The 27,153-nt window shown below is 48.9% G+C and overlaps 1 protein-coding gene across 1 annotated transcript in view; it reads right to left on the reverse strand.

Annotated features, from left to right (window-relative positions):
* Positions 1-27,153, reverse strand: part of LOC122945830 (putative methyltransferase DDB_G0268948) — a 219,575-nt gene that overhangs the window by 160,816 nt on the left and 31,606 nt on the right. Inside the window, exon 4 of the mRNA XM_044305057.1 lies at positions 20,662-20,790. The gene's annotated coding sequence lies outside the window, so the exon portion shown is untranslated. The remainder of the gene's footprint in view (positions 1-20,661; positions 20,791-27,153) is intronic.

The raw sequence follows: 27,153 nt of genomic DNA on the forward strand, positions 1-27,153 counted from the left end.
AACTGGCCTTGTCCATGGATGACAAAGAGTTTATTAAAATAATGGACGATGAATTCTTCAAAGATGCATCTAACCACTGGGTTGCACCTTTACCTTTCCGTGCTGTAAGAGCCAGACTTCCTGACAACCGGGAACAAGCACTCTCCAGATTCATCTCTTTGCAACGTACGTTAAAAAGCAAACCAGAAATGAAAAGTCATTTTGTGGCCTTCATGGAAAAAATATTTCGCAATGATCATGCAGAGCTGGCTCCACCCTTACAAGAGCATGAAGAATGCTGGTACCTTCCATCCTTTGGGGTATATCACCCACGGAAGCCAAACCAAATAAGAGTGGTATTCGATTCAAGTGCCAAACATAATGGCGTATCTCTGAACGACGTCCTTCTCACCGGTCTGAACCTGACCAATAATCTGGTGGGAGTGCTCATGAGATTCAGAAAGGAGCCAGTAGCCATTACTGCTGACATTGAACAAATGTTCCATTGCTTTATCGTGCGGCAAGATCATAGAAACTACCTCAGGTTTCTTTGGCATAGAGACAATGACACCAGCAAAGAAATGGTTGAATGCCGCATGAAGGTGCACGTGTTTGGTAACAGTCCTTCACCTGCTGTTGCTACATATGGCCTACGGAGGGCTGCCTTAGATGGTGAGTCAGAATTTGGGGAACATGCCAGAAACTTTGTCGTGAGAGACTTCTATGTGGACGACGCACTCAAATCCTTCCCTACAGCGGAGGAGGCCATAGATCTGCTCAAAAGGACACAAGGTATGCTTTCAAAGTCTCGTCTAAGGTTACATAAGATAGCCTCTAACTGCGCTGCCGTAATGAAAGCCTTCCAGCCCAGCGATCATGCCACAGAATTCAGAGATTTGAATCTAGGGATAGACAATCCACCAGTACAGAGAAGTCTGGGCCTGAGGTGGGACTTAGCAAATGACTCCCTTGGATTTCAAGTTAACTGTGCAGATAAACCATTTACTAAACGGGGAGTTCTCTCAGTGGCGAACAGCCTATATGATCCCCTGGGATTTGTGGCACCTTTGACTGTACAAGGCAAATTCCTGTTAAGACAGTTCTCAGAGTCTGTATCTGACTGGGATGCTCCACTGCCCTCTGACAAACAACAAAAGTGGGAGTTGTGGAAGGAATGCTTGCATGCATTAGACAGTATTCACATACCAAGGTGTTACACTCCAACATCCCTTACAGCCACTCGGAGGAGAGAAATCCACATATTCTCAGATGCGTCTACTGAAGCCATCGCAGCTGTTGCTTATTTAAAGGTAATAGACTATTCCAATCAAGCACATGTTGGATTTCTGTTTGGAAAGGCAAAATTAGCTCCAAAACCTGAGCACACCATTCCTAGACTCGAACTTTGTGGGACTGTGCTAGCCGTAGAGATTGCGGACTTTATACAACGTGAGCTGGATATTCAGGTGGATGACATTCAATTTTACACAGACAGTAAGGTTGTCCTGGGTTACATCTACAACCAGTCAAAACGCTTCTACGTTTATGTCAGTAACCGCATCGAAAGGGTTAGAAGATCCTCTAAACCTGAACAGTGGCACTATGTTCCATCTCATCTCAATCCTGCAGATTGCGCCACCAGACCAGCATCTGGAAGAGTCTCTGCAACTTCTTCTTGGTTGACAGGTCCAGAGTTTCTGCTGAACCAGAATGAAGAAACTCCTATCCAAGACGTCTTCAGTCTCCAGGACCCTCATGAAGATCCAGAGATTCGGCCTGAAGTTAGTACCTTCGTCACCAAGTCTGAAAGGAGCGCTGGCTTGGGCTGTCATCGCTTTGAACGCTTCTCTAGATGGTCAAGACTCATTCACATCATTGCAAGGTTAGTCCACATTGTTCATTGTTTTCATGCTGAGAAGCATAACACTGACTGTCGCAGTTGGCACCTGTGCCATAAACCTCTAACGGCAGAAGACATTATTCTAAGTGAATTGCTTGTGATACGTAACGTACAGCAGAGTGCCTTTAAAATGGAACTGAAATGTATACATGACAAGCAAGATATACCAAAAGGCAGCCCCATTGTCAACTTGAAACCAGTAATTGATGATCGTGGCATGCTGAGAGTTGGTGGTCGCCTAAACAAGGCTAAGCTAGAGATTGCAGAAATGAATCCCCTTATTATTCCTGCCAAACACCACGTTACTACACTGTTGATACGGCATTATCATGAAAGAGTCCAGCATCAAGGCCGACATTTCACTGAGGGCGCTTTAAGAGCTTTAACAGGTCTTTGGATAGTGGGAGCAAAAAGACAGGTTGCTCATATTATTCACCATTGCATTAACTGTCGCAAGGCGAGAGGAAAATTACAACATCAACAAATGTCTGATTTGCCAGTTGATAGGACAAGCACCGAACCACCGTTCACTTATGTTGGTCTGGACGTCTTTGGGCCATGGACAGTCACTGCACGTAAGACCAGAGGTGGTCATGCAGAAAGCAAACGATGGGCAGTGTTGTTTACATGCTTAAGTGTACGTGCTATACACATTGAAGCAATAGAATCCATGGACGCTTGTAGCTTCATCAATGCTTTAAGACGATTCCTCGCCATCAGAGGACCAGTAAAGCAAATAAGATCTGACTGTGGAACCAACTTCATAGGAGCCTGTCGAGAGTTGCAAATTGACTCTAAACCAGTTCAAGACTACTTAGCCAATAATGGTTGTACATGGATCTTTAACCCCTGTAAGAGAATGTCTGGAGTGGTAGTGGATGGAAGATACGTACCACCGGGGGTCATGGCCCTGGTGGAGTAAGAGCAGGGTGGGTGTCTGTTCCCCACGGACCACCACGGGTGGACGGGTTTCAGTTGTTGGTGTCAGTCTACACTGATCCTGGCAGGTTGGTTATCTCTGGCCTTAGTTGGGTAGGGAAGGAGTTAATCCTTCACTATGCTTGCTGGGTGTGGTCTGCCTGCTACACCCAGGGCTGTGAATATAGGTTTGATGCTCACTGACTGTGGGGCTGCTGATGAAGTGTGGTCTCCTGTCTCACTGCAGGAAGCTGGATGGGAGGCTGATCGCTCGGTCGGGCTGAGCGCTGTAGTCCGCTTGTCTACCAAGGACTGCCCAATTGCTGCAGGCTCAGCGAAGGACCAAAAGAAGGGATCCTGTGGCCGGAGCCAATCCCTTGTCCAGGCCGACACGTGGCCTGTCTAACTTGCATGAACTTGGACAAACCCACCCCATGACAAGGTGTAGTACTGACCACGGATGTGAGAGACTGTGTGAACAGGCACCAAGACGCCTGCAGCGTTTGGGGATCCTTTGTGGGAGGTGGGGTTTATGGACATTGCTGTTGTGTTGAATTGCACAGTTTTGATGTGATGCACTGGAGTGAATAAAAGAGCACGGTTTGGACACAAAGCCTGTCTCCTGAGCCTCTATACTGCCACCGCTACCATCTGCCTACCAGAGCAAACCCCCACAATTGGTGGCTTCAGCGGGCAAACGGCAGTGAGGCTGAAAATTGTGCTGTTTGGACTGTATGTCATATGTTAAGCCAGCAAGTTTTGTGGCTCCAGATAAGATGGAGGAGGCTATTAGACACTTGGTGCAAAGTAATGAGGAGGCTACTCTGAGACATGAGGAAGCCCTGAGAGACCAGCGGCAGTTGAATAGTCTACTGGCCCAGCAACTGGCGACTATGCAGGAGTCCATGCGTGTGTTACAACAACAAGCCGTCCCGGGGGGGACCGCAATCCTACCTGCTGCCCCGGATAAGGTGCGCTCAGCGTTAAGAAAGATGGGCCCCGAGGATGATATCGAGGCGTTCCTGATGGTCTTCGAACGCACTGCGGAACAGGAAAGGTTACCGGTAGAGTTGAGCGAACACCTGGATGTTCGGGTTCGAGAAGTTCGGCCGAACATCCCGGAAATGTTCGGGTTCGGGATCCGAACCCGATCCGAACTTCGTCCCGAACCCGAACCCCATTGAAGTCAATGGGGACCCGAACTTTTCGGCACTAAAACGGCTGTAAAACAGCCCAGGAAAGGGCTAGAGGGCTGCAAAAGGCAGCAACATGTAGGTAAATCCCCTGCAAACAAATGTGGATAGGGAAATTAATTAAAATAAAAATTAAATAAATAAAAATTAACCAAAATCAATTGGAGAGAGGTTCCATAGCAGAGAATCTGGCTTCCCGTCACCCACCACTGGAACAGTCCATTCTCAGATATTTAGGCCCCGGCACCCAGGCAGAGGAGAGAGGTCCCGTAACAGACAATCTGGCTTCATGTCAGCAGAGAATCAGTCTTCATGTCATAGCAGAGAATCAGGCTTCACGTCACCCACCACTGTAAGAGTCCATTTTCATAAATTTAGGCCCAGCACCCAGGCAGAGGAGAGAGGTCCCGTAACGGAGGATCTGGCTTCATGTCAGCAGAGAATCAGTCTGCATGTCATAGCAGAGAATCAGGCTTCACGTCAGCCACCACTGCAACAGTCCATTGTCATAAATTTAGGCCCAGCACCCAGGCAGAGGAGAGAGGTCCCGTAACAGAGGATCTGGCTTCATGTCAGCAGAGAATCAGTCTGCATGTCATAGCAGAGAATCAGGCTTCACGTCAGCCACCACTGCAACAGTCCATTGTCATAAATTTAGGCCCAGCACCCAGGCAGAGGAGAGAGGTCCCGTAACAGACAATCTGGCTTCATGTCAGCAGAGAATTAGTCTGCATGTCATAGCAGAGAATGAGGCTTCACGTCAGCCACCACTGCAACAGTCCATTGGCATATATTTAGGCCTAGCACACAGGCAGAGGAGAGAGGTCCCGTAACAGACAATCTGGCTTCATGTCAGCAGAGAATCAGTCTGCATGTCATAGCAGAGAATGAGGCTTCACGTCACCCACCACTGCAACAGTCCATTGGCATATATTTAGGCCTAGCACACAGGCAGAGCAGAGAGGTCCCGTAACAGACAATCTGGCTTCATGACAGCAGAGAATCAGTCTGCATGTCATAGCAGAGAATGAGGCTTCACGTCACCCACCACTGCAACAGTCCATTGGCATATATTTAGGCCTAGCACACAGGCAGAGCAGAGAGGTCCCGTAACAGACGATCTGGCTTCATGTCAGCAGAGAATCAGTCTGCATGTCATAGCAGAGAATGAGGCTTCACGTCACCCACCACTGCAACAGTCCATTGGCATATATTTAGGCCTAGCACACAGGCAGAGCAGAGAGGTCCCGTAACAGACAATCTGGCTTCATGTCAGCAGAGAATCAGTCTGCATGTCATAGCAGAGAATCAGGCTTCACGTCAGCCACCACTGCAACAGTTTATTGTCATAAATTTAGGCCCAGCACCCAGGCAGAGGAGAGAGGTCCCGTAACAGACAATCTGGCTTCATGTCAGCAGAGAATTAGTCTGCATGTCATAGCAGAGAATCAGGCTTCATGTCAGCCACCACTGCAACAGTCCATTGGCATATATTTAGGCCTAGCACACAGGCAGAGGAGAGGTTCATTCAACTTTGGGTAGCCTCGCAATATAATGGTAAAATGAAAATAAAAATAGGATTGAATGAGGAAGTGCCCTGGAGTCCAATAATATATGGTTATGGGGAGGTAGTTAATGTCTAATCTGGACAAGGGACGGACAGGTCCTGTGGGATCCATGCCTGGTTCATTTTTATGAACGTCAGCTTGTCCACATTGGCTGTAGACAGGCGGCTGCGTTTGTCTGTAATGACGCCCCCTGCCGTGCTGAATACACGTTCAGACAAAACGCTGGCTGCCGGGCAGGCCAGCACCTCCAAGGCATAAAAGGCTAGCTCTGGCCACGTGGACAATTTAGAGACCCAGAAGTTGAATGGGGCCGAACCATCAGTCAGTACGTGGAGGGGTGTGCACACGTACTGTTCCACCATGTTAGTGAAATGTTGCCTCCTGCTAACACGTTGCGTATCAGGTGGTGGTGCAGTTAGCTGTGGCGTGTTGACAAAAGTTTTCCACATCTCTGCCATGCTAACCCTGCCCTCAGAGGAGCTGGCCGTGACACAGCTGCCTTGGCGACCTCTTGCTCCTCCTCTGCCTTGGCCTTGGGCTTCCACTTGTTCCCCTGTGACATTTGGGAATGCTCTCAGTAGCGCGTCTACCAACGTGCGCTTGTACTCGCGCATCTTCCTATCACGCTCCAGTGCAGGAAGTAAGGTGGGCACATTGTCTTTGTAGCGTGGATCCAGCAGGGTGGCAACCCAGTAGTCCGCACAGGTTAAAATGTGGGCAACTCTGCTGTCGTTGCGCAGGCACTGCAGCATGTAGTCGCTCATGTGTGCCAGGCTGCCCAGGGGTAAGGACAAGCTGTCCTCTGTGGGAGGCGTATCGTCATCGTCCTGCCTTTCCCCCCAGCCACGCACCAGTGATGGACCCGAGCTGCGTTGGGTGCCACCCCGCTGTGACCATGCTTCATCCTCATCCTCCTCCTCCTCCACCTCATCCTCGTCCTCCTCGTCCTCCAGTAGTGGGCCCTGGCTGGCCACATTTGTACCTGGCCTCTGCTGTTGCCAAAAACCTCCCTCTGAGTCACTTCGAAGAGACTGGCCTGAAAGTGCTAAAAATGACCCCTCTTCCTCCTCCTCCTCCTCCTCCTGGGCCACCTCCTCTTGCATCATCGCCCTAAGTGTTTTCTCAAGGAGACATAGAAGTGGTATTGTAACGCTGATAACGGCGTCATCGCCACTGGCCATGTTGGTGGAGTACTCGAAACAGCGCAACAGGGCACACAGGTCTCGCATGGAGGCCCAGTCATTGGTGGTGAAGTGGTGCTGTTCTGTAGTGCGACTGACCCGTGCGTGCTGCAGCTGAAACTCCACTATGGCCTGCTGCTGCTCGCACAGTCTGTCCAGCATGTGCAAGGTGGAGTTCCACCTGGTGGGCACGTCGCATATGAGGCGGTGAGCGGGAAGGCCGAAGTTACGCTGTAGCGCAGACATGCGAGCAGCAGCAGGATGTGAACGCCGGAAGCGCGAACAGACGGCCCGCACTTTATGCAGCAGCTCTGACATGTCGGGGTAGTTGTGAATGAACTTCTGCACCACCAAATTCAGCACATGCGCCAAGCAAGGGATGTGCGTCAAATTGGCTAGTCCCAGAGCTGCAACGAGATTTCGCCCATTATCACACACCACCAGGCCGGGCTTGAGGCTCACCGGCAGCAACCACTCGTCGGTCTGTTGTTCAATACCCCGCCACAACTCCTGTGCGGTGTGGGGCCTGTCCCCCAAACATATGAGTTTCAGAATGGCCTGCTGACGTTTACCCCGGGCTGTGCTGAAGTTAGTGGTGAAGGTGTGTGGCTGACTGGATGAGCAGGTGGAAGAAGAGGAGGAGGAAGCCGAGAAGGAGGAGGTGGCAACAGGAGGCAAAGAATGTTGCCCTGCGATCCTTGGCGGCGGAAGGACGTGCGCCAAACAGCTCTCCGCCTGGGGCCCAGCTGCCACTACATTTACCCAGTGTGCAGTTAGGGAGATATAGCGTCCCTGGCCGTGCTTACTGGTCCACGTATCTGTGGTTAGGTGGACCTTGCTACAGATGGCGTTGCGCAGTGCACACTTGATTTTATCGGATACTTGGTTGTGCAGGGAAGGCACGGCTCTCTTGGAGAAGTAGTGCCGGCTGGGAACAACATACTGTGGGACAGCAAGCGACATGAGCTGTTTGAAGCTGTCTGTGTCCACCAGCCTAAATGACAGCATTTCATAGGCCAGTAGTTTAGAAATGCTGGCATTCAGGGCCAGGGAACGAGGGTGGCTAGGTGGGAATTTACGCTTTCTATCAAATGTTTGTGAGATGGAGAGCTGAACGCTGGCGTGTGACATGGTTGAGACGCTTGGTGACGGAGGTGGTGGTGGTGGTGTTGGTGGTACATCCCCTGTTTGCTGGGCGGCAGGTGCCAACGTTCCTCCAGAGGCGGAGGAAGAGGCCGAGGCGGCAGCAGCAGAATAGGCCGAGGCGGCAGCAGCAGAAGAGGTAGCAGGGGGAGCCTGAGTGACTTCCTTGGTTTTAAGGTGTTTACTCCACTGCAGTTCATGCTTTGCATGCAGGTGCCTGGTCATGCAGGTTGTGCTCAGGTTCAGAACGTTAATGCCTCGCTTCAGGCTCTGATGGCACAGCGTGCAAACCACTCGGGTCTTGTCGTCAGCACATTGTTTGAAGAAGTGCCATGCCAGGGAACTCCTTGAAGCTGCCTTTGGGGTGCTCGGTCCCAGATGGCGGCGGTCAGTAGCAGGCGGAGTCTCTTGGCGGCGGGTGTTCTGCTTTTGCCCACTGCTCCCTCTTTTGCTACGCTGTTGGCTCGGTCTCACCACTGCCTCTTCCTCCGAACTGTGAAAGTCAGTGGCACGACCTTCATTCCATGTGGGGTCTAGGACCTCATCGTCCCCTGCATCGTCTTCCACCCAGTCTTGATCCCTGACCTCCTGTTCAGTCTGCACACTGCAGAAAGACGCAGCAGTTGGCACCTGTGTTTCGTCATCATCAGAGACATGCTGAGGTGGTATTCCCATGTCCTCATCATCAGGAAACATAAGTGGTTGTGCGTCAGTGCATTCTATGTCTTTCACCGCTGGGGAAGGGCTAGGTGGATGCCCTTGGGAAACCCTGCCAGCGGAGTCTTCAAACAGCATAAGAGACTGCTGCATAACTTGAGGCTGAGACAGTTTCCCTGGTATGCATGGGGGTGATGTGACAGACTGATGGGGTTGGTTTTCAGGCGCCATCTGTGCGCTTTCTGCAGAAGACTGGGTGGGAGATAATGTGAACGTGCTGGATCCACTGTCGGCCACCCAATTGACTAATGCCTGTACCTGCTCAGGCCTTACCATCCTTAGAACGGCATTGGGCCCCACCATATATCGCTGTAAATTCTGGCGGCTACTGGGACCTGAGGTAGTTGGTACACTAGGACGTGTGGATGTGGCAGAACGGCCACGTCCTCTCCCAGCACCAGAGGGTCCACTAACACCACCACGACCATGTCCACGTCCGCGTCCCTTACTAGATGTTTTTCTCATTGTTATGGTTCACCACAACAACAAATATATTATTTGGCCCAATGTATTGTATTCAAATTCAGCGGGATATAAATTTGAGGCCTAGTATTTAGGCGCTGGGTGACCGGTATGGATTTAGTGACAGAATTAGACTTGGAAATGCACAGAAGCGTGTGTGTGTGAAGTTATTCTGAATGACCCAATGTGCACCTTGAATATTATATACCCTTTTAGGGATAGATTTCAAATAGCTCTGATATAGCAGAAACCACTAAATTATGAAATTGTTAAATTGGGAATTGTATTTAAACCCAGAACAAAAAATGTGCTTTGACGGACACTAAATAACTTTCCCAGCCACAACAGGACAGCGTTAACGAGAGATTTAGCAGGATATAAATTTGAGGCCTAGTATTTAGGCGCTGGGTGACAGGTATGGGTTTAGTGACAGAATTAGACTTAGAAATACACAGTAGCGGGTGTGTGTGAAGTTATTCTGAATGACCCAATGTGCACCTTGAATATTATATACCCTTTTAGGGATAGATTTCAAATAGCTCTGATATAGCAGAAACCACTAAATTATGAAATTGCTAAATTGGGAATTGTATTTCAACCCAGAACAAAAAATGTGCTTTGACGGACACTAAATAACTTTCCCAGCCACAACAGGACAGCGTTAACGAGAGATTTAGCAGGATATAAATTTGAGGCCTAGTATTTAGGCGCTGGGTGACAGGTATGGGTTTAGTGACAGAATTAGACTTGGAAATACACAGTAGCGGGTGTGTGTGAAGTTATTCTGAATGACCCAATGTGCACCTTGAATATTATATACCCTTTTAGGGATAGATTTCAAATAGCTCTGATATAGCAGAAACCACTAAATTATGAAATTGCTAAATTGGGAATTGTATTTCAACCCAGAACAAAAAATGTGCTTTGACGGACACTAAATAACTTTCCCAGCCACAACAGGACAGCGTTAACGAGAGATTTAGCAGGATATAAATTTGAGGCCTAGTATTTAGGCGCTGGGTGACAGGTATGGGTTTAGTGACAGAATTAGACTTGGAAATACACAGTAGCGGGTGTGTGTGAAGTTATTCTGAATGACCCAATGTGCACCTTGAATATTATATACCCTTTTAGGGATAGATTTCAAATAGCTCTGATATAGCAGAAACCACTAAATTATGAAATTGCTAAATTGGGAATTGTATTTCAACCCAGAACAAAAAATGTGCTTTGACGGACACTAAATAACTTTCCCAGCCACAACAGGACAGCGTTAACGAGAGATTTAGCAGGATATAAATTTGAGGCCTAGTATTTAGGCGCTGGGTGACAGGTATGGGTTTAGTGACAGAATTAGACTTGGAAATACACAGTAGCGGGTGTGTGTGAAGTTATTCTGAATGACCCAATGTGCACCTTGAATATTATATACCCTTTTAGGGATAGATTTCAAATAGCTCTGATATAGCAGAAACCACTAAATTATGAAATTGTTAAATTGGGAATTGTATTTAAACCCAGAACAAAAAATGTGCTTTGACGGACACTAAATAACTTTCCCAGCCACAACAGGACAGCGTTAACGAGAGATTTAGCAGGATATAAATTTGAGGCCTAGTATTTAGGCGCTGGGTGACAGGTATGGGTTTAGTGACAGAATTAGACTTGGAAATACACAGTAGCGGGTGTGTGTGAAGTTATTCTGAATGACCCAATGTGCACCTTGAATATTATATACCCTTTTAGGGATAGATTTCAAATAGCTCTGATATAGCAGGAACCACTAAATTATGAAATTGCTAAATTGGGAATTGTATTTCAACCCAGAACAAAAAATGTGCTTTGACGGACACTAAATAACTTTCCCAGCCACAACAGGACAGCGGTAACGAGAGATTTAGCAGGATATAAATTTGAGGCCTAGTATTTAGGCGCTGGGTGACAGGTATGGGTTTAGTGACAGAATTAGACTTGGGAATACACAGTAGCGGGTGTGTGTGAAGTTATTCTGAATGACCCAATGTGCACCTTGAATATTATATACCCTTTTAGGGATAGATTTCAAATAGCTCTGATATAGCAGGAACCACTAAATTATGAAATTGCTAAATTGGGAATTGTACTTCAACCCAGAACAAAAAATGTGCTTTGACGGACACTAAATAACTTTCCCAGCCACAACAGGACAGCGGTAACGAGAGATTTAGCGGGATATAAATTTGAGGCCTAGTATTTAGGCGCTGGGTGACCGGTATGGATTTAGTGACAGAATTAGACTGGGATATGGCCAAAAAATAACCACACTATTGCTGGTTAAATGCACTTGGTGACGGGCGCAGCTTGCCCCTGATTTAGTATATGGCCAAAAAATGAACAGACTATTGCTGGTTAAATGCACTTGGTGTCACAGCTTGACGCACCACACTACTGAGGGTTAAATGCACTTGGTGACGGGCGCAGCTTGCCCCTGATGTAGTATATGGCCAAAAAATGAACAGACTATTGCTGGTTAAATGCACTTGGTGTGACAGCTTCACCCTGATGTAGGCTTTAGCCAAAAAACAACCACACCATTGAGGGTTAAATGCACTTGGTGACAGGCGCAGCTTGCCCCTGATTTAGTATATGGCCAAAAAAATGAACAGACTATTGCTGGTTAAATGCACTTGGTGTGACAGCTTCACCCTGATGTAGGCTTTAGCCAAAAAACAACCACACCATTGAGGGTTAAATGCACTTGGTCGCAGCTTGGATGCACTTGGTCGCAGCACCGCACAAGACACAAAATGGCCGCCGATCACCCCAGAAAAAAGTGACTGACAAACGGTCTGGGCAGCCTAAAAACAGTGAGTGAGCATTTGAATTTCAGCAGCTCAATGATGCACAGCTGCAGATCGATCGATTAATCAAGTGAAGTCCTTTGGAGGAGTTAATCTGCCTAATCTCGCCCTACTGTCGCATCCGCAACCTCTCCCTACGCTAATCAGAGCAGAGTGACGGGCGGCGCTATGTGACTCCAGCTTAAATAGAGGCTGGGTCACATGGTGCTCTGGCCAATCACAGCCATGCCAATAGTAGGCATGGCTGTGACGGCCTCTTGGGGCAAGTAGTATGACGCTTGTTGATTGGCTGCTTTGCAGCCTTTCAAAAAGCGCCAAGAAAGCGTCACAAAAGCGCCAAGAAAGCGACGAACACCGAACCCGAACCCGGACTTTTACGAAAATGTCCGGGTTCGGGTCCGTGTCACGGACACCCCAAAATTCGGTACGAACCCGAACTATACAGTTCGAGTTCGCTCATCCCTAGTTACCGGCAGAACAGTGGGCCGAAGTAGTTGCGCCATTTTTAGTGGGTGACGCACAAAAGGCCTACTTCGACCTCAGTCAGGAGGAAGCCAAGAGCTGTGAGAGGCTGAAGGGGGAGGTGTTGGCTCGTCTTGGGGTTAATACCTATGTGCGTGCACATCGAGTCTACCAGTGGGCTTTCTCAGAGTCCCGGCCTGCTCGGTCCCAGGCCTATGACCTGTTACACCTCGTAAAAAAATGGCTGCAGCCTGAGACATTGAGCCCCTCGCAGATGGTGGAACGTGTGGTGGTGGATCGTTTGGTGCGTACCCTCCCAAGAGCAATACAGCGCTGGGTGGGACAAGGTGATCCAGGCACCCTGGATCAAGTTGTTGGCCTAGTCGAGAGATACATGGCAACCCAGGACTTGGTCCGAGAGTCTGCCTTCCTGCAAAAGCCGCGTTCACTCTCCCTGCCACAAAGGGGACCTGAGAAGGGGGCTCAACCGCTTAAGGGGGGGGAGGTGATTTCCACTCCTGGGAGGCCAAACCTGGGGAGACGAGAGGCCCCGGGGATTAGATGTTGGCACTGTCAGGGCCTGGGACACATTGCTGCCAACTGCCCGAGGGCGGCAGAGCCCATGGACTGCGGGTTCGCACGCCGGTCCTCCTTTTTCGGCCAGCCGGTGTATGTTGCTGCTTCACTGCTATCCACTGATACACCTCCGTTGTGTGCCATCTCTATTAATGGACACCCAGTTAAGGCATTGCTAGACTCGGGGAGCTTAGTAACCCTCGTGCACGAGTCCCTGGTGGCCAGTCGCGGCCCAGGCAAGCAAACCATCAGGATTGTGTGCATTCATGGGGACCAGCGAGAATATCCTACAACCTGTGTGACCTTGTCTACCCTCGGAAGGGAGATACAGCAGGTGGTTGGGGTGGGGCGACAAATCCCTTACGCTGCAATCCTAGGTAGGGATTGTCCCCTGTTTTGGTCTCTCTGGGAGGGACGGGGTGCAGAGCCGGTGCCCGTTGATCCTGAAGAGGGGCTACCAGCTGTAGGGGTCACCAATAAGGAGGAAGAGTGTCAAACCGATAGCTTGTACCTAGAAGGTTTGGCTGGTGAGCCGGTGACAGCCCCATCTGTTCCAGAACTAGAAGTATCCCGAGACACATTCGGGACCGCCCAGCTCCAGGATCCTACATTGTCACGGGCCAGAGAAGGGGTGACTGTCATCAATGGAGTGGCTCAGCACCCGGGAGCCGACTCGGAATTTCCCCACCTGGCCTGTAACCAGGACCTACTGTACCGGGTCGAAAAAGTCCGGCAAGAGGTAATAGAACAGTTGGTGGTACCCCAGCCATACCGCCGCATGGTATTAGACCTAGCGCATACTCATGTGTTAGGAGGACATCTGGGGGTCCAGAAAACTCAGGAACGTATACTGCAGCGTTTCTATTGGCCGGGGATATATGAGGAAGTCAGGAGGTTTTGCCAGTCCTGTCCAGAGTGTCAGAATACCAGCCCCCAGCCTCATTATCGTAGTCCCCTGGTGCCCATGCCCATTATTGAAGTACCTTTGGAAAGGGTCGCAATGGACCTGGTAGGCCCCATTAACAAGTCAGCCAGAGGCCACCAACATATCCTGGTTATAGTAGACTACACTACTCGCTACCCTGAGGCGATACCCCTGCGCCACACGTCAGCCAAGCTGATAGCCAAGGAGCTGATGGGGATGTTCTCCCGGGTGGGGATCCCAAAGGAGATATTGACGGACCAAGGGACCCCTTTCATGTCCAAAGTGATGAGGGAGCTCTGCAAAATATTAAATATTAAGCACTTGCGTACTTCCGTCTATCACCCCCAAACTGACGGGCTGGTGGAACGCTTTAATAAGACCCTAAAGTCCATGCTCAAGAGAGCGGTGGCAAAAGATGGAAAGGACTGGGACCTCTTGCTGCCCTATGTGTTATTTGCGGTGCGAGAAGTGCCCCAGGCGTCCACGGGGTTCTCACCGTTTGAGCTGTTATATGGTAGGCATCCCCGAGGCCTGTTGGATATCGCTAAAGAGGCATGGGAGCAACAGCCTACCCCTCACAAAAGCATAGTCGAGCACATTGAGAAGATGCAGGACCGGATAGGAACAGTTCTGCCCATAGTCCGTGAACATATGGAAGCGGCACAGCTGGCCCAGAGCCGCGTGTACAACCGGGCCGCCCAGGTAAGGACGTTTAACCCGGGCGACCGAGTGTTAGTACTAGTGCCCACCGTAGACAGCAAATTCCTGGCCAGGTGGCAAGGACCATATGAGATAAGAGAGAAGTTAGGCCCCGTGAATTACAGGGTATACCAGCCAGGAAGGCGGAAGCCTGAGCAGGTGTACCACGTTAATTTACTTAAAGCCTGGAAAGATAGAGAAAGTCTCCTTGGGGATGACCCGCGCTTTGTCTTGGCTGCAGAGAACGTCCCCGGCCCTACAGTGGTACCAGAGGACACCCCTGCAGTAAAGATAGGTAGCGGTTTGTCGACTAAGCAGACTCAAGAAGTGAAGGCGTTCATTAGCAGGAATAAAGACGTGTTCTCTGACCTTCCGGGACGTACCAATCTCGTCCAACATGACATTGTCACCGAGCCCCAGGAAAAGGTCCGTTTACGACCTTACCGGGTACCGGAGGCTCGGCGACAAGCCATTTCAGAGGAAGTAAAGTTTATGCTGAAGTTAGGGGTCATTGAGGAGTCTAGAAGCGAGTGGGCTAGCCCGATCGTTCTTATCCCAAAGCCCGACGGATCATTACGTTTTTGTAATGATTTCCGGAAACTAAACGAGATTTCAAAGTTTGATGCCTATCCCATGCCGCGAGTAGATGAGTTAATAGAGCGAATGGGGAAAGCCAGGTATTTCTCGGTGATAGATCTCACAAAAGGGTACTGGCAGGTACCTTTAACAGAGACGGCAAAAGAGAAGACCGCCTTTGTCACGCCGGAGGGGCTGTTCCATTATAGAGTGTTGCCCTTCGGGTTGCACGGTGCTCCAGCCACGTTTCAACGGCTGATGGATATTGTCCTCAGACCACATCTCCAGTATGCCTCAGCATATTTAGATGATATAATCATATTTAGCCAGGACTGGGAAAGTCACTTGTCGAAGGTTCAAGCAGTGATAGACTCGCTCAGGAAGGCAGGATTGACCGCCAACCCAAAAAAGTGCTCAGTGGGCCTGGAGGAAGCGTGGTATTTGGGTTATGTCATTGGACGCGGAGTCGTTAAGCCCCAAATAAATAAGATCGAGGCGATCCGAAATTGGCCTACACCCCTTACGACCAGGCAACTGCGGTCATTTTTAGGGATGGTAGGGTATTATATGCGGTTCATCCCACATTTCGCCACTATAGCTGCCCCGTTGACAGGACTCCTGAAAGGTAGGAAGTCGGTAATGGTTCGCTGGGATGAGCAGGCGGAAGAGGCGTTCTCCCGTTTGAAGTCGGCCCTATGTGGGTCCCCAGTTCTGGTGACGCCCGACTTCGGACGGGAGTTTATAGTCCAGACGGACGCCTCTGGAGTAGGCCTCGGGGCGGTACTCTCCCAGGAAATCAATGGTGAAGAACACCCCGTTGGTTTCCTGAGCCGCAAGCTCACCCCAGCGGAAACCCGGAACAGCGTGGTAGAAAGAGAATGCCTCGCCATCAAGTGGGCACTTGAATCTCTCAGGTATTACCTGTTGGGGAGAAGGTTCCGTCTGGTGACTGACCACTCCCCTCTCCGGTGGATGAGCCAGGCCAAGGAGGGGAGCGCTCGGGTCACCAGATGGTTCTTATCCCTCCAGAATTTTAAATTCAGGGTTGAGCACAGGGCAGGTCGTCTGCAAGGGAACGCTGATGCCCTGTCCCGGGTACACTGCTATATGTGTGTTCACCCTGATAGGATTGAACAGGGTCGTCAAGCCTTCAGGGGTGAACAAAGGGGGGGGATATGTAAGAGAATGTCTGGAGTGGTAGTGGATGGAAGATACGTACCACCGGGGGTCGTGGCCCTGGTGGAGTAAGAGCAGGGTGGGTGTCTGTTCCCCACGGACCACCACGGGTGGACGGGTTTCAGTTGTTGGTGTCAGTCTACACTGATCCTGGCAGGTTGGTTATCTCTGGCCTTAGTTGGGTAGGGAAGGAGTTAATCCTTCACTATGCTTGCTGGGTGTGGTCTGCCTGCTACACCCAGGGCTGTGAATATAGGTTTGATGCTCACTGACTGTGGGGCTGCTGATGAAGTGTGGTCTCCTGTCTCACTGCAGGAAGCTGGATGGGAGGCTGATCGCTCGGTCGGGCTGAGCGCTGTAGTCCGCTTGTCTACCAAGGACTGCCCAATTGCTGCAGGCTCAGCGAAGGACCAAAAGAAGGGATCCTGTGGCCGGAGCCAATCCCTTGTCCAGGCCGACACGTGGCCTGTCTAACTTGCATGAACTTGGACAAACCCACCCCATGACAAGGTGTAGTACTGACCACGGATGTGAGAGACTGTGTGAACAGGCACCAAGACGCCTGCAGCGTTTGGGGATCCTTTGTGGGAGGTGGGGTTTATGGACATTGCTGTTGTGTTGAATTGCACAGTTTTGATGTGATGCACTGGAGTGAATAAAAGAGCACGGTTTGGACACAAAGCCTGTCTCCTGAGCCTCTATACTGCCACCGCTACCATCTGCCTACCAGAGCAAACCCCCACACCCCCCACATGCCTCTCATATGGGCGGTTCATGGGAAAGAATGATAGGCATCACCCGCAAAATATTGGACTGTATGCTTATGAACTCAAACTTCTCAAGGCTCACCCATGAGACTTTGACTACTTTCCTGGCTGAGGTATCTGCTATTGTCAACTCAAGACCTCTTGTACCTGTATCTATGGATCCAGAATCCCCTGCCATTCTTACTCCAGCAACTCTTCTAACTCAGAAGTTTGGATCTGTTCCTAATCCACCTGAAGAGTCTTCTTCTAGTAACATATATCTGAAACAGTGGAAGCACGTTCAACATCTGGCCGACTATTTCTGGAGCAGGTGGAAAAAGGAGTATTTAACGCTTCTGCAAGCACGTAGAAAGTGGCAACAGGTCAAGCCAAACTTACAGATAAGAGATCTCGTACTCATGAAAGACCAAAAGGTGGAAAGAAACTCCTGGCCCATGGGACTCATCTCAAAGGTCTTCATCAGTGAAGATGGCAAAGTTCGCAAGGTGGAAGTGACCATTGCAAAGCAAGGCCATCCCAAATCCTTTATCAGGCCTGCATCTGAGATTGTTCTCCTCTTACCCGTGGAGGAATGATTCTTTACTTGAGGAACTTTATTCCTAGCAACCGGAAGACTCAAGGCGTTGGACTGTTCCAGTTCACCATTTCCAGTATGTTCTTTTTGTTTGTTTTTTGTCTTTCAGGTTCCAACATTTCATGGACATTTCTGTAGTTGCATATATAGTGAAATCCAAGGATTTCAGACGGGGAGTGTGCTGTTCCAGCCTTTATTCTTGTATTCTACAATTTGTGTTTGCATTATATTATCATTTACCATGTTGTGTAACGCTGCCACCCTGTGGTTATTCTTATAATACCATTTATAGTGTGTTATGTAAATTTCCATTGCATTGCTCTCCTCCCTCTTTTGTGACATCACATCCTCTGTAAGGTCCTTCATACTTCCTCTTTGTCGCAGACCTTCAAGATGGTGAGAGCTATTCTTTTTGACCTCTAATATCCTCTAGCATAACCTCATTTCCCTGCATTTGTTTTCAAGACAAATCAATAAATGATCAAAGCTTCACCATTGTATTCTCCTCACTGGATCATCACATGCAACTGGTGTCTATATCTGGAGATATTAGTGAGTTCAGCTATCTACCATTGCTTGTACAGGGGCTATCACTCACAATCAATCAGGGGATAATCTCTAACGTACATCTGTGGCAGAATACATAGAATTAGACTTGGAATTGCACAGTAGCGTGTGTGTGAAGTTATTGAGAATGACCCTATCTGCACCTTGAATCTTATATACCCTTTTAGGGATAGATTTAAAGTAGGCCTGATACAGCAGAAACCACTAATTTTGAGAATTGCAAAATTGGGAATTGTATTTCAACCCAGAACAAAAACTGTGCTTTGACGGACACTAAATAACTTGACCAGCCACAGCAATAAAGACAGATTTTTATGAATATAAATTTAAGGCCTCAGGCCTAGTATTTAGGCGCTGGGTGACAGGTATACGTTTACACACAGAATTAGACTTGGAATTGCACAGTAGCGTGTGTGTGAAGTTATTGAGAATAACCCTATCTGCACCTTGAATCTTATATACTCTTTTAGAGATAGATTTAAAGTAGGCCTGATACAGCAGAAACCACTAATTTAGAGAATTGCAAAATTGGGAATTGTATTTCAACCCAGAACAAAAACTGTGCTTTGACGGACACTAAATAACTTGACCAGCTACAGCAATAATGACAGATTTGGATGAATATAAATGTGAGGCCTATTTTTTTTAGGCGCTGGGTGACAGGTATACATTTACACACAGAATTAGACTTGGAATTGCACAGTAGCGTGTGTGTGAAGTTATTGAGAATGACCCTATCTGCACCTTGAATCTTATATACCCTTTTAGGGATAGATTTAAAGTAGGCCTGATACAGCAGAAACCACTAAATTAGGAAATTGCTAAATTGGGAATTGTATTTCAACCCATAACAAAAACTGTGCTTTGACGGACACTAAATAACTTGACCAGCCACAGCAATAACCACAGATTTAGATGAATGTAAATTTGAGGCCTAGTATTTAGGCGCTGGGTGAAAGGTATACGTTTACAGACAGAATTAGACTTGGAAATGCACAGTAGCGTGTGTGTGAGGTTATAGAGAATGACCCTATCTGCACCTTGAATCTTATATACCCTTTTAATTAATAGATTTAAAGTAGCCCTGATACAACAGAAACCACAAATTTAGAAAATTGCTGAGTTGAGAATTGTATTTCAACCCTGAACAAAAATATATCCTTTGCCAGACAGCAGACAGTATTACAATTGGCTGGCCACAGCTGAAACACCAGATTTAGGGTACTGCTATTTTGGCAATTGTATTTCACCCCTCAATAAAATAGCAAGCACAGCCAAGCCCCTGATGTAGGATAAAGCCAAAAAATAACCACACTATTGATAGTTAGATGCACTTGGTGACAGCTTCAACCTGATGTAGGATATAGCCAAAGAACAACCACACTATTGATGGTTAAATGCACTTGGTGACAGCTTGACCCTGATGTAGGATATAGCCAAAGAACAACCACACTATTGATGGTTAAATTCACTTGGTGACAGCTTGACCCTGATGTAGGATATAGCCAAAAAATAACCACACTATTGAGGGTTAAATGCACTTGGTGACAGCTTGACCCTGATGTAGGATATAGCCAAAGAACAACCACACTATTGATGGTTAAATGCACTTGGTGACAGCTTGACCCTGATGTAGGATATAGCCAAAGAACAACCACACTATTGGGGGTTAAATGCACTTGGTGACAGGCTCAGCTTGCCCCTGATGTAGTATATGGCCAAAAAATGACCACACTATTGATGGTTAAATGCACTTGGTGTGACAGCTTGAACCTGATGTAGGATATAGCCAAAAAATAACCACACTATTGATGGTTAAATGCACTTGGTGTGACAGCTTGCCCCTGATGTAGGATATAGCCAAAAAATAACCACACTATTGATGGTTAAATGTACTTGGTGGCAGCTTGTGCTGGCGCACCACAAGACACAAAATGGCCGCCGATCACCCCAGAAAAAAGTGAATGAAAAACGCTCTGGGCAGCCACAGCCTAAAAACAGTGAGCAATTCAATAGCAGCAGTTCAATGATCCACAGCTGCAGATCGATCACTGAATGAAGTCTTTTGGAGGAGTTAATCACTGCCTAATCTCGCCCTAACGTCGCAGCTGCAACCACTCCCTACACTGATCAGAGCAGAGTGACGTGCGACGCTACGTGACTCCAGCTTAAATAGAGGCTGGGTCACATGCTGCACTGGCCAATCACAGCCATGCCAATAGTAGGCATGGCTGTGACGGCCTCTTGGGGCAAGTAGTATGACGCTTGTTGATTGGCTGCTTTGCAGCCTTTCAAAAAGCGCCAAGAAAGCGACGAACACCCAACCCGAACCCGGACTTTTACTAAAATGTTCGGGTTCGGGTCCGTGTCACAGACACCCTAAAATTCGGTACGAACCCGAACTGTACAGTTCGGGTTCGCTCATCCCTACTTCTTACCTTAACAGCGCTGTTTTTAGATCATCTGTGCGTCCTGGTCCCTCTCCTTAATCGGTCGGAGTTGTTGGGAAGAGTCCACTGATCGAGCCCCAAGTTGATGGCGCCAAGAATTGTTACTTCTATGATCTGCTGGGGTCCAAATCAGATAAAAGTTGACACAGGCTCAAGGTTGTATCAGAATGTTCTCTCTCTCATCATTATTGGGCGGATACAAAATATTTATACTCTTTTTCTAGAATTCAAGCCAAACACAGATATCGTCATTTTATGTAAGCATCACATGATTAATAATAATAACTTCTTTATGATGCTTGCAAGTCAAGCATATTTGATTACAAAAAACTTATCTTAGCCTTGAAAAGTACCTAGTACCAGTTATACTCCCAGAACATCAGGCACACATACTTCTGAGAACTAATAAGCAATTACATTTGTTTGTCTCAAATACACGCGGCTCAGCAATTCTCAATTCTGACCTAAAATAAACCAACAAAGTAAAATGGAACCCAGGATACAAAATGAAGGTGCAATCCCTCACACCAGTCCCTATTTGTGTTCTCACTACCCCCCAGGCCAGTAGGGTTTGTGGATGTAATTAGGCCATTGACCTCTATCTGCAGCTCACTGTTTACCCTCCATTTCCATTGATTGCAGATAAAGAGGAAAGTGCTGAGTACAGGCTGCCCTTATGTAAGCAGGCAGCAGCATTCTGGATGATGATGAATTACTGCTCTGTTCTCTGCATTGACATAAAGGAATTGTTGCTGGGCTACCAGCACTGGAAAGGTTAATCACTGTGGGACACACTGTCACTGTCATCAGGCCATAGGGCTGTCTCCTGTATGATACAGTACATATGGTTGGATTGTGCAGGGAACCCGCTTACTATCTTGTATACCCTGCACAAATTACAAACACAGCTCTGCTACATCTGGGTATGATTAACAAATACTGCAGTAAAGTGCCATAAAAAGCATCTTTTTATCCTCTTTGATGAGAAGATGGGAGAGTAGAGACCCTGCTCCCCCCCCTCCCTCCTGTCACCCCACTAGTGACCCTGCTCCCCCCTGCTTCCCCTCCTGTCACCCCACTAGTGACCCTGCTCCCCCTGCTTCCCCTCCTGTCACCCCACTAGTGACCCTGCTCCCCCCTGCTTCCCCTTCTCCTGTCACCCCACTAGTGACCCTGGTTCCCCCCTTCCTCCTGTCACCCCACTGGTGACTCTGCTTCTCCCGCCTTCTGTCACCCCATTAGTGACAATGTTCCACCCTCCTCCTGTCATCTCACTATTGTCCCTGCCCCCCCTCCTCCTGTCATCTCACTAGTGACCCTGCTCCCCCCTGCCCCCCCCTCCTCCTGTCACCCCACTAGTGACCCTGCTCCCCCCTGCTTCCCCTCCTGTCACCCCACTAGTGACCCTGCTCCCCCCTGCTTCCCCTCCTCCTGTCACCCCACTAGTGACCCTGCTCCCCCCCCTCCTCCTGTCACCCCACTGGTGACTCTGCTTCTCCCGCCTTCTGTCACCCCACTAATGACCCTGCTCCCACTTCTCCTGTCACCCCACTAGTGACCCTGCTTCCCCTCCTGTCACCCCACTAGTGACCCTGCTCCCCCCCTCCTTCTGTCACCCCACTGGTGACTCTGCTTCTCCCGCCTTCTGTCACCCCACTAGTGAAAATGTTCCACCCTCCTCCTGTCATCTCACTAGTGTCCCTGCCCCCCTCCTCCTGTCATCTCACTAGTGACTCTGTTCCCCCCTGCTTCCCCTCCTTCTGTCACCCCACTAGTGACACTGATTCCCCTCCAGTCACCCTACTAGTGACTCTGCCCCCCTCCTCCTGTCATCTCACTAGTGACTCTGTTCCCCCCTGCTTCCCCTCCTGTCACCCCACTAGTGACCCTGCTCCCCCCTGCTTCCCCTCCTCCTGTCACCCCACTAGTGACCCTGCTCCCCCCCCTCCTCCTGTCACCCCACTGGTGACTCTGCTTCTCCCGCCTTCTGTCACCCCACTAATGACCCTGCTCCCACTTCTCCTGTCACCCCACTAGTGACCCTGCTTCCCCTCCTGTCACCCCACTAGTGACCCTGCTCCCCCCCTCCTTCTGTCACCCCACTGGTGACTCTGCTTCTCCCGCCTTCTGTCACCCCACTAGTGAAAATGTTCCACCCTCCTCCTGTCATCTCACTAGTGTCCCTGCCCCCCTCCTCCTGTCATCTCACTAGTGACTCTGTTCCCCCCTGCTTCCCCTCCTTCTGTCACCCCACTAGTGACACTGATTCCCCTCCAGTCACCCTACTAGTGACTCTGCCCCCCTCCTCCTGTCATCTCACTAGTGACTCTGTTCCCCCCTGCTTCCCCTCCTTCTGTCACCCCACTAGTGACACTGATTCCCCTCCAGTCACCCTACTAGTGACTCTGCCCCCCATTCCTCCTGCCATCTCACTAGTAACGCTGCTCTCCCCCCCCCACTAGTGATCCTGTGTGTTCCTGTACGGAGAGAAGCCTGGCTGGAGTGTGGTAAGGCCTAGCTGTGTGTCTGTCCCTGTGTGTGTATCTGTCCCAGTGTGTATTTGACCGTCCCAGTGTGTGTTTCCTTGTGTGTATGTGTGTGTGTGTGTCTTCCTTTGTGTGTGTATCACCATGCCAACAGTGTTCCTATGTCTTGCCGCAGTTGCATCAGGACGTTCTGTGCGGGGCAAGAAGAAGAAGATGGAAGAGGAGGCAGCGCCACCAGCATGGAGTCTGTGGGAGAGACACAGTGAGGTACACTAAGGATGTAGGTAACACTACCACATGATCTACACTATTGCTATCTGTGATTTTACATAGGACTGCAGGTAACACTACCACATTATCAGGACTAGTGTTATCTGTGGTTTTACATAGGACTGCAGGTAACACTACTACATGATCTACACTATTGCTATCTGTGGTTTTACATAGGACTGCAGGTAACACTACCACATTATCAGGACTAGTGTTATCTGTGGTTTTACATAGGACTGCAGGTAACACTACTACATGATCTACACTATTGCTATCTGTGGTTTTACATAGGACTGCAGGTAACACTACCACATTATCAGGACTAGTGTTATCTGTGGTTTTACATAGGACTGCAGGTAACACTACCACATGATTTACACTAGTGTTATCTGTGGTTTTACATAGGACTGCAGGTAATACTACCACATTATCAGGACTAGTGTTATCTGTGGTTTTACATAGGACTGCAGATAACACAACTACAATATCAGCACTAGTGTTATCTTTGTTTTTACATAGGACTGCAGGTAACACTACAACATTTTCTGTTCTCAGATAGCCATCACTGTGTTATCTGTGTTGTTACATAAGACTGCAGGGGACATCCACTATATTATCTGTACTCAGAGAGTTATCAATGTTTAAAAGGGCCCACCGAGACTTTATCGCCAAGGGCCCACATGAGCCTGGAGCCGGTGTGGCGCGATATGTGGGTGGGGCTGTGTGTGGGTGTGGCTTGAGGGTGGGTGGGGACACAGGGGCCCCATAATCTCCTATTGCCCGAGGGCCCCATTAGTTGTTAGTCCGCCCCTGTCATAGAGAGATATATACAGCTATCATTTAGTCAAAAGGAACTTTTTTAAACCAAAAGTGCGCTCTCTGTTGTATCAGTACACACAGAGCCGCCGATACATTACAGGGGAGACTTTAACAGCATCACATTGCCTCTTACTAGGCTATTCATTTATAAATTACATGAATGAATCTGGATTAGAGTTGAGCGGACACCTAGATATTCGGGTTCGACGGGTTCGGCCGAACTTTGGAAAAAAGTTTGAGTTCGGGACCCGAACTTAACCCAAACTTGACCCCGAACCCAGTCATGGAAAGGGCTAGAGGGCTGCAAATGTCATCAAAATGTGGTTAAGAGCACAAGTGCTCTGAAAACAAATGTGGATAGGGAAATGACTTAAAATAACATAAAATACGTAAAAATAAAAAATAATAATCTTGCTCAAGGAGGACCAGGTCCATATGGAGTAGGAGGTTGAGAAGGCGGTGGATGTGGCGGTGTAGGTGGAAGTGGTGGTGGAGGAGGAGGAGGTAGCCTACACTGCTTTTTGGTTTGAAATTTATTTTTATTTTTTTAAATTAGGGTACACCCCAAATGTAACCTGTGATAACCCCCTCCAGTCATGCTAAACACACGTTCAGACAATACACTGGCTGCAGGGCAGTCCAGCACCTCCAAGGCGTAAAGGGAGAGCTCAGGCTATGTGCCCAATTTGGAGACCCAGAAGTTGCAGTAGCTGACCCCTGTCAGTTAGCTCATGTAGGCGTGTGCATACTTACTGCCCCACCATGTCGCACGCCCCCGTGATGTTCACGATCCAATTTGATATATGCTCTATCAACTTTCGATGTTCTTTTATGCGCCTACCATGGTGATCACGGGTGGCGGGGAATGAGGGTTCCAGGCCGGAGAGAGAGTGTGAGAAAAAGAGACCAAATTTAAGGGAGATAAATTTATTTTAAAAAATTGGGATCGAGCAGTAATGTGGGAAAAGCTATTGAGGCGCAAATGTGGGACAAATTACAGAAGCCCAAATGTGGGCCAAAAGAGTCAAGCGGAAATGTGGGAAAAGCTATTGAAGTGCAAATGTGGTACTTGTTTAAGTTTAAGCATTGAATCAAAGGAGGTGGCGCGCATCAATTAAAGAAGCATTTTAAAAATTGTGCTAGGATCGGCTGCAGGAGAACAACCTAACTGTACCTACCTGAAGCAGTAGAGTTATGCCGGAACTGCCGTCTTAAGGGTAGCCTGAAGGGGGCTACCCCAGTGAGGATTGTATGTGAAAAGGGGGGGTTGGGTGGGCAGATGTGCCAGCGGAGGAGCGAACGTGCAGCAGGTATCGGCTGCTGCCTTTTAACCCTATGTGGCCCCGCCTCCCCCCGCACAAATACAGCAATGAAAACATTGCTTTACACTTGTGCTAGGATCGGCTGCAGGAGAACAACCTAACTGTACCTACCTGAAGCAGTAGAGTTATGCCGGAACTGCCGTCTTAAGGGTAGCCTGAAGGGGCCAAAAACCACGCGGATGCAGGGAAGGATTTACTCTGTGTATTCTAGGTGATATTTAAACAGCAGCTGATTGAATGCAAGTGACATTTCCTATTGAGGGTCAGGAACATACCGTGCGTAGCATGCAGATTTCCATCTGCCCAATTTCTGGATGACGTGAGCCGGAACATTATTTTTGGAGGCTGCGGAGGCGGCACCTATGCGGAATGAATGCCCCGTAATTGCTAATGGGTTGACCCCCGAAGAGGAGACTAGTAGGCGAACGTACTTGAGGAAAGTCTGGATGTTCAAGGGAAACCCATCCAATTGGAACAGGGGGGATTCCGCGGGCACGTTCCCGGTGTACTGTAACCACTCACGTAGGACCGTTACTGGGCACCATTTGTTGTTGGTGACAAAGTACCTCACCTGCACGGATTCCCCAGGTCGGCCCGTCTTGCTGGAGTCCAAGCTGAGGGTAAGCAGAGTGCCGTCCCAACGCAATTGGTTCCTCCGCAAGAACTTGCTTGATGATTTAGCACAAGTGAACTCGCCTGGCCTGAGGAATCCGTAGAACGCCAGATACAATGCCGCCCTGACAAAAGAGCTGATGTACTGCCCGAACGGGTGATTAGCCAGAGCGTCGAACACGGTCCTAACCATGTTGCCGGTGAACGGACGCCTAGTGGGTCTTCTTCTGATGGACTGTTTCTGGATGCCTCTCAACAAGGATTTGATTGGATGAGCCATGAACAGTGATGGTTGATCTGGAAACTGCACATACCAATGATGCTGTATGCCAGCGAGGTACAGCTTGATGGTGCTATAGGATAGATTTAGCTGTGAGTGGCAAAAAGCTGTAAACGCCAGCAGGTATGTGATGGGACCTTCACCAGCCGGAGGGTATGTGACTTTGAATCTGTTAAACAATCGCCAGGCCGTCGTGTACGCCTTTCGTGTGTTGCTAGACAGAGAATCAGACATGAGACTTCTGGCCATCCCAAGAAATGGCGCTACTCCATCAATAGTTGGCCATGAGACGGGGCGGGTGTCTGGGAGAGATCTGCCTCTGGAAAGACCTGAAAGAAGAGGGGAAAGTTAAAGCGAGATAGCGCATCGGCTGCGATGTTACGTTGCCCACTTATATGTGTGCAAATGAAATTGAAATTATTTTGCAGGGCCAGCCACACAAGCTTCCGCACAAACGCCATGATGTGCCTGGAGGCTGACCTCCCCTTCATTAGGATGTCAGCGAGAGCCTCATTGTCTGTGAGGAACAGGACTGTCTGGTTTCTCCACCGAGCCCCCCATGTTACTGCCGCTGCCACCAAGGGATATATTTCAAAGAGTGAGGAACTCCTTGAAAAGCCTGTTATGCTGGTGATGTCTACCGGCCATGGTTGGGCGAACCAATGGGTGCCATGTATGGCTGCAAAGCCGG

Source organism: Bufo gargarizans, chromosome 8 (genome assembly GCF_014858855.1).
Source record: "Bufo gargarizans isolate SCDJY-AF-19 chromosome 8, ASM1485885v1, whole genome shotgun sequence".
NCBI lineage: Eukaryota > Metazoa > Chordata > Amphibia > Anura > Bufonidae > Bufo > Bufo gargarizans.